Below are 8,178 nucleotides of genomic sequence, written 5' to 3' on the forward strand. Positions count from 1 at the left end.
GGAGTTGTAAAAATAAAAAGAAAGATGCAATGATTCGGCCTAAAAATCCAGTTGGTAGACCGAGAAAAAACAACATAGAAGAGGAAGATTTAGTTATTGGAAGCAATATAAGAGGAAAGGGTTCAAGAGGTCGGGATTCAAGAAGTACGAGTTCACGGGATACGATTATAGGAGTAAGTATAATAATTGTGATTCACATTGTGTTTGAATGAATCAAATATTGTAGCTAAAAGTATGTTTATTTTGCAGATTTTACAGGTTAGTTTTGAGACGAGTATACCAATTACTGCTGGGGAAGGTATTTTCAATATGCATAATCACACTTTGTTTGCATACTTGCATATAACTTACATATTTGCACTAACTTGCATATGTTTACATATGACAAGTTGATATAGGTGATGCACAAATTCCTGATGGAGTTTGATCAGTTCCATAGTTTACGGTTGATGGTTAACTTTGATAAGGATGATTCAAGCAGTCGAAGATTGAAGATTTTCAACCATTTTTTTTTTTTTGTAACAAACTCTTATTTTGGTTTGATTTACCAAATTTGATTTAAACTTTAAAATTGATACGGATTGGTTGGATATAAAAATCTTGAATTTGATATTTGATATTTATTTTTTATTGCATCAATTAATTTTTTTTATTGCATTAGTAAAAAACAATTTTGATTTTGGTAATTTGGATTTTTTTTGAAAAATATCTTCAATTTGATATCTGAATTTTTTTTTAAAAGATTTGGAATGAAAAATAGATTTTATTATAATAATTTTTGAAGAAAAAAAAGAATTTTAGTTATTTTTCTATAATTATTTTGCAATTTTAAATATGACGTAGAATATTAGTTTTAAAATAAAAATAATAATATGACGTGGAATATCTTAGTTGGAGAAGAGTAATCGGAGACCAACGATGGCTTTGGCGATGAAGCATGCCGCTGCATCTGCAGTTCGTGCTTTTTGACTTGCCAATTCCGCTTCGATTCTCACCAGCCAGCTTCATTTAGGTAAATCAACTCTATAAACTCTTCTTCTTGTCGAACCACCTTTAGATCTGGCACTGCACTTTCCTGGATCTTGCTTCACGAAGATCGCCTGGGTTCCTGGGTTCTGGTTCTGTTTTGAACATAAGCCAACAGCTACGTGCTCCGTCGCCACGTCGCCGGAAATATAAGCCTCACGTCTTCATCAGATCTGGCACATCAATCAGCTCAGGTGGACAGACGACCCCTAGCATGAGATCTGAGCTGAGGTTCTTCGCCGGACCCCTGCACCGCCGAGAAGAGATAGTCATCCCGAGACGAGATCTGCCATCGAGAAGAGAATCATACAGAGACGACTTTTTCTGCATCTTTGCTAGTATCCTGTATCTGATTTGGAGCCTCTTGCAATCCAAAACCAGAATTCAATACTTGGTTGGTAACTTCAATGCCAGATTGTAGTATGAATAACAGAGAGTGCTGACAGATGACATTATTTACTTGCTAAAGAATCTAGAAAGACTTTGGTAGAAAAATTTAGTGCAACGTCAGAGGAAGAGTTTGAAGAACAAATAGTATTCCGATTTGTGGGGAGAGAATTTTGGGCCAGTTGAGTGAGATTTTCATTGATTCACAACCCCGGTTTCTAGATTCTGAAAGAGTAAAGGATGGTGGAAGAAGGAGTATGGGAGCAGATAAGTCACCGCCGGAGGAAGAGTGATCGTCAAGGTTTTCAGCGGAGGAACCAGCACAATGATTCCAAACAATCTGAGGTTATCAGGAGAGACTTATTCAAAGGAAAGACATCCAACTTTTACTTCACCAACTTTCCAGATCATGTCAAGGAGGCTGACATATGGAATATTTTTATTAGGATTGGGAAAGCAGCTGATGTTTACATTGCTAAGAAACGCAACAATCAGGGTAACAGATTCGGATTTGCAAGGTTCTTAGGAGTTTCAGACTCTAGAGGATTCGAAGGTAAGCTCAATAACACGTGGGTTGGAGGTCAAAAGCTTTATGCCAATATTGCAAGATTTGTAAGGGATGCCCCACCTCGGATTTTCGGAAGTGCCAAGCCTTTACGTGGGGATAAGCGACAAGTCTACGTGCAAAAATCTTTCGCAGACGCAGTAAGGGGCTCGTCCAAAGTGGTTGATCCTCCCTGACTATCGTTCAATTCTTCTACTGAGTCTACGCGTCGGATGAGTCGATCCTTGGTGGGTAAGGTTGCATCCTCCTTGCTTCTTTGGGGTATCGCTACCATTATGAAAGACGGAGGATGTGACGGTATTAAGATCAGGTATCTAGGGGGTCTGCATGTGCTTCTGGAATTTGATTAATTGGAAGCTGCCATCTCTTTTCTCAGTAATACGCATGTCTCGTGGAGTTGTTGGTTCGAATCGCTCGAGTCTTGGGTTGAGGGATTTGTCGTTCCAGATCATCTTGCTTCCATCATTATCATGGGGGTGCCCCCGCACGCCTGGTCGCCAGACGTCTTTTCCAGCATTGTGAAACCTTGGGGACAGGTGATATTACCGGAGGAATGTAATGATAACAACCTGAACTTGGCTTTTGGGAGAGTGGGTATTATTATGAAGCGTCCAGATAGGATCTTCGATTCCTTCTCAGTGGTGTTTGATAATAGAGAATATCACATCAGCATCTCAGAGGACTTATCGGAATCGATCAAGATTGCCCCTGACTTTTGTGATCACTTTAAATCGATCGTGGATTCGTTATCAGATACGGATTTCTCAGATAGAACGGAGAACCCACTTTTAGATGACGATTATTTCCTTAATAACCATTCTGGTTTCAAGTCGCCGGGAACTTACGTGGGAAGTCAAGTTGCCGATGAAGAAGAGGATATAGAAGAGTCACGAAGAGAAGACGGTAAGATGAATGGGGTTCCTATTTTTCAAGACAATTTTGTCTCCAACATCTTGTCTATTAATTCTGATGGGAATGGCATTCCACTTCAAAACTTGGACGACAAGGGCCAAGATCCTGAGATCTTCGCATCTGACCCAGGTCATGCAACTTCCTTTCCCGAGGATGCTACAGATTCTTCCCATGAGCATAACTCCTTTACGGGACACCACTCATTTCCTAATCAAATCCTTAGGAACGCACCTAAGAAGCGACCGTCCTCCTCTAGACCCCTCTTTCCGCTGAAGCCAACGTCTGTGTTCTCTCAGGCTCTTTTAAGGAAATCTAAGGCTACTATTCCCACTTACGATTCAGTAATTCACATAGATCAGAGGGCTCTTCTTGTTGAATCTGATTGTTCGGAGCTTCCTCCGTCGATCGCGCCGGCTTCCCCCGTGATCGGACTGGCCTACACAATCAGCGAGGAACCGTCTACAGCTTCGCTGGATGGCATTGCGTCGGAGGTTAGGGATACTATGGAAATCGGTAATATGGTCGGATTCTGTATGAACGGCTGTGAAGCAGAAATTAGAAAGGTAATTTCTTCTGCAGGGGATGTTCATGTTAATCAATGATTATTCTTTCATTGAATTCTAGGAGGGTATCTTCGGAGGCTAAGAGGAACTAGATTAGTAATATGAGGTTCGGTAATAAAGCTAACTTCCTGGCCATTCAGGAATCGCATCTCAAGGACGAGGTAGATCTTTGATTCATCCAATCTGTTTGGGGTAAAGATTCTTTTGATTTTATTTCGTCGAAAGCTAAAGGGATGTCTGGGGGTATTTTATCCATCTGGGATACGTCTTTTTTCATTAAGGATGATTTCGCTATCCTTGATGGTTTTGTCGCAGTCTGGGGAAGATGGGTGTCGATTAGTATCCCTTGCGGATTCATCAACGTTTACGCGCCGCAATCTTCGGTCTCCAAACTCAGACTTTGGTCTGCCATTGAGCAATTTTTGATTGATAAATCGGATACGATGTGGGTTATCATGGGCGATTTTAACGAAGTTCGCTACGCCAATGAAAGAAAAGGATCCTTGTTCTCGTTTCTGGGTGCTAGCAGATTCAACGATTTTATCCGAGACTCGAGGCTTATTGAAGTTAGGAGCGGTGGAAGGAAATTTACTAGGATGAGCGCTGACGGGATGAAGCACAGTAAACTAGACAGGTACCTTGTCTCATCCAATTTCCTATCTCAGTGGCCCATGCCGAGTGCTGAGATTCTTCCTCGCTATCTCTCGGACCATTGCCCTATTCTATTCAGATCCGACAAGGTGGATTTTGGTCCTACTTACTTTAAGTTTTTCAATTCGTGGCTTGGTCAACCTGATTTCAATCTACTGGTCTGTGATTCGTGGAACTCCTCCCCTTCACCCATCTACTGCCCGCCTATCAAATTCTTTATGAGTAAGCTTAAGAACCTGAAGCTACGCATTAAATCTTGGAAGATAAGAGTGAACAAAGAAAAGACGGAACAGGTGAACTCCTTGAGAAGGTCGTTGGATTCCTTAGATATCAAGGCGGAAAATACCACTCTCTCGATGGAAGAGATCTTTTCGAGAAAGGACATTTTGATGAAAATTAAAGCTATGGAAGAGGAAAAAGTGAAGGAACTCAAGCAGAAAGCGCGTCTTAGATGGGTAGTGGACGGGGAGGAAAACTCGAGTTTCTTTCACGGGATCGTCAATGCTAACAGAAGGAGTAATTTCATCCATGGCATATCCTCCAATGGGGTCTGGGTCACGGATCCTTCCGAAGTCAAACAAGAGGCCTTCAATTTCTTCTCAGAGAGATTTCGATCCAGGTCTGTCATTCGACCCCTTTCTTGTGCAATAATTTTAAACATCTTTCTCCGGAACAGGCAAGCTCTCTTGAATCAAACATTTCCCAAGGAAGTCAAGAAAGCCATTTGGGAATGTGGAACAGACAAGGCTCCTGGGCCTGATGGATTCTCTTTTGCGTTCATTCGATCACAGTGGGATGTCATCAAGGATGACTTATTTCGCGCCGTCAAATTTTTTGAGTCCACTGCCTCCATAGACGACGGATGTAACGCCTCCTTCATCATGCTTATACCCAAATCTGAATCTCCATGCTCCTTTTCGGAGTACCGGCCCATCAGCTTGATAAATTGTTTTTATAAGATTATTGCTAAGATTTTGGCATCTCGATTGAGCATGGCCATTGATTCGGTTGTCGGGCACGAACAATCGGCCTTCATCAAGGGAAGGAGTATTCTAGATGGACCCATTATCGTCAGCGAGATAATATCTTGGGCAAAAAAATATAATCGCAAATTCTTGATTTTTAAAATTGACTTCGAAAAAGCCTTTGATACCTTGTCTTGGGATTTTCTGGAGGATGTTCTAAGGGGAATGCGGTTTGGCGCGAAATGGAGGGCATGGATCAAAGGATGCCTCAGTTCGGCATCGGTAGCGGTTCTCATCAATGGATCCCCGACTCAAGAATTCCCTCTAAGAAGGGAGGTAAGGCAAGGAGATCCCCTGGCCCCTCTCCTTTTCATACTTGCTGCAGAAATTCTCAATATCATTATGTCGGAAGCCACTCGGAATGGTATCTTCAGAGGTATCAAACTTCCTAACTCCAGGCCTGAATTATTGATATTGCAATTTGCCGATGATGTCTTGATCATGGGTGAATGGTAGAGATCTAATGCTACTAATTTGGTTCGGTTGTAGCGATGCTTCCAACTGTCTTCGGGACTGAAGGTGAATATGCAGAAAAGTAATATAATGGGCGTGGGGTCTGACTATGAGGAAGTAGTTTCAGTTGCTAGTAGATTGCATTGCAGACCAGGAACTTTGCCCTTTACATACCTCGGTTTGCCGATCGGTGGTCGCTCCAATAAAGCTGAATCTTGGAAGCCTCTGGTTGAAAATTTTAACAAAAAACTATCAGCCTGGAAATCCAAAATCCTTTCTCATGGTGGTCGTCTTGTCATGATCAAATATGTTTTAGGAAGCCTGGGACTGCATTTCCTCTCGCTCCTCAAGGCCCCTATTTCGATCATCAACAAACTTGAATCAATTCGCTCGAGGTTCTTCTGGGGTGATAAAGGAGGTGTGAGAAAGATCTCATGGATCCGTTGGAGTACCACGATGGCGAATAAAGATGATGGCGGTCTGGGGATTGGTAGTCTAAAAGCTCTCAATCTAGCGCTTCTTGCAAGATGGTGGTGGCGATTTAAATCTGAGCATAATCACATTTCGCGACGGGTTATCGCTGCTCTACACGGAGAGGATGGGGGTCTGAATAACCTGGCCAGATGTGGCAGATTCCAGGGATTATGGAGGAACATCATAAAAATCCACAAGGAATTCCATAAACTCAACCTTCCTTTTGCGGACTGGTTCCTAAGAGAACAAAGGCCAAATGGGATCGACTTTTCATGGCGATGGGATCTGGATCCTCACGGCACCTTCTCGGTCTCCTCGACGAGAGCCGCTTACGATGACCATTCGTTAGATCAGGTTAGCTTCCGAACCTCTTGGTGGGTCAATTGGGTTCCCGCAAAAATCAACATTTTAGCTTGGCGTCTGCTTCACAAACGGCTTCCGACTAAAAATAATCTCTTAAAAAGAGGTATGGTTTGCCTCTCCTCTTTGTGCCCTTTGTGTGATTGTATCGAATAAGATGAGGAACACTTGTTCATAGGATGCTAGATATCACGGAAGTTGCTCAAGGACCTGTGCACATGATGGAAAGTGGATATAGGACAGGTGAACTCGATTGACAATCTTCTGGACCGTAGCTCGGAAGTGGCTGGGAATTCCATGTGTAAAAAGGCGTTTCTCGGAGTGGTGTACTGGTTCTTCTGGATTATCTGGAACTTGCGCAACCGTAAAACTTTCCGAGCTTCCTCTATGAATTCGACTACTCTTCTCGCTGGCCAGCTTCAGGCGTATTCTTTTTTCTGGTTTAAAAATAAGGTTCGGAAAGGCCTTTTGTTGAATAGTTGGATAGAGTGGTGTAACTCCCCCATGTCTTGTTTTTTGCCTGTACTCTCTCTTTGCTAGCGCCTTGCTAGTCTTTTTATAATATTTCGCTTTTCTTTGCCGGTCAAAAAATAAATATGGATGATGTTCGCATTAATAGGTCAACATGTCAACCAGACCCTTAAATAAACAAAAAATTTGATAGAATTCTTTAAATAATAATTTTGAAAGCCTCAAAATATGAATCAAGTGAAAATTGATTCCATTTTGGTGTAATTTTTTAAATTAAAACGGAGTGTATTTTCACGCCTTTCAAGAAATGACGGATAGATGCATTCGGATAACCTCAAGATCTGAATCGGTTTAATTTCGTTGGCAGCCCTTTTATGTTTCAATTTCTGTCAATCGTATTACGTTGCTTTGCTTTGTGAGATAATGGGATTTAAAATTAGATTTTATTTATAATGAGGTTTTAAAATATATTAAAAATATTTGTTTTATAATAATTAATTAATAAAAAATAATTGAAGTATTTTCATAATCATTTTTAATTTGTTTAATAGATTTTTGTAAAGAATAATTTTTTTATTTTAATCCAAAAAAACTACATTTAATTTACTTAAAAGATTTCGAAGTAAGAAAAAAAAAGTTAAATCAGTTTTATTATTCTCATGCCCTACGCCATTTAAACCTCTTGCATCCTAACGAAATCGCCCCTCCTCACCGCTCTTTGCTGCCACCATCATCTCCCGTTCTCCGTACCACCCTTCGCTGCCTTTAACCCCTGCCATCGATCTCCTCTTTTTGATCTATTTGTTTGATTCTCTCTTTTTACGACAATTTAATAAAATACATATCGACAAATCAACAATAAGTGAAATTAAAAAAAACAATCAAAAAGAGGCATATCGATTGGCAAGGGCCAACGATAGTGATAGACGATGACAAAGAGTTAGCGATGGTGGATGGCAAGGGAGAGGGAGCAATGGCGTTGGGTGTGAGGGGTTTGAATAATATAGAGTTTGAAAAAAGCTCGGTGTCACAATTTTCTTGTAAATTGAGGCCAAAACATCGTAATTCCTCAATATAAAACATAACCCAAAATTTATAGATTATTATATTGTATTAATATTTATATATATACTATATTATAAATCATTTGACAAAAAACTCTTAAAAACCATTTTTTTATGCATGAAATACTGTATATTGATGCATATTACTTAAAATTCAATATTACAAGTAAATTATGCATACGTACAACTTATTAAAGCTCGATGTTTGAATTTGTATAACTAACTGC

This window comes from Cynara cardunculus (assembly GCF_001531365.2).
Source record: "Cynara cardunculus var. scolymus isolate 2C chromosome LG 4, CcrdV1, whole genome shotgun sequence".
Classification (NCBI taxonomy): domain Eukaryota; kingdom Viridiplantae; phylum Streptophyta; class Magnoliopsida; order Asterales; family Asteraceae; genus Cynara; species Cynara cardunculus.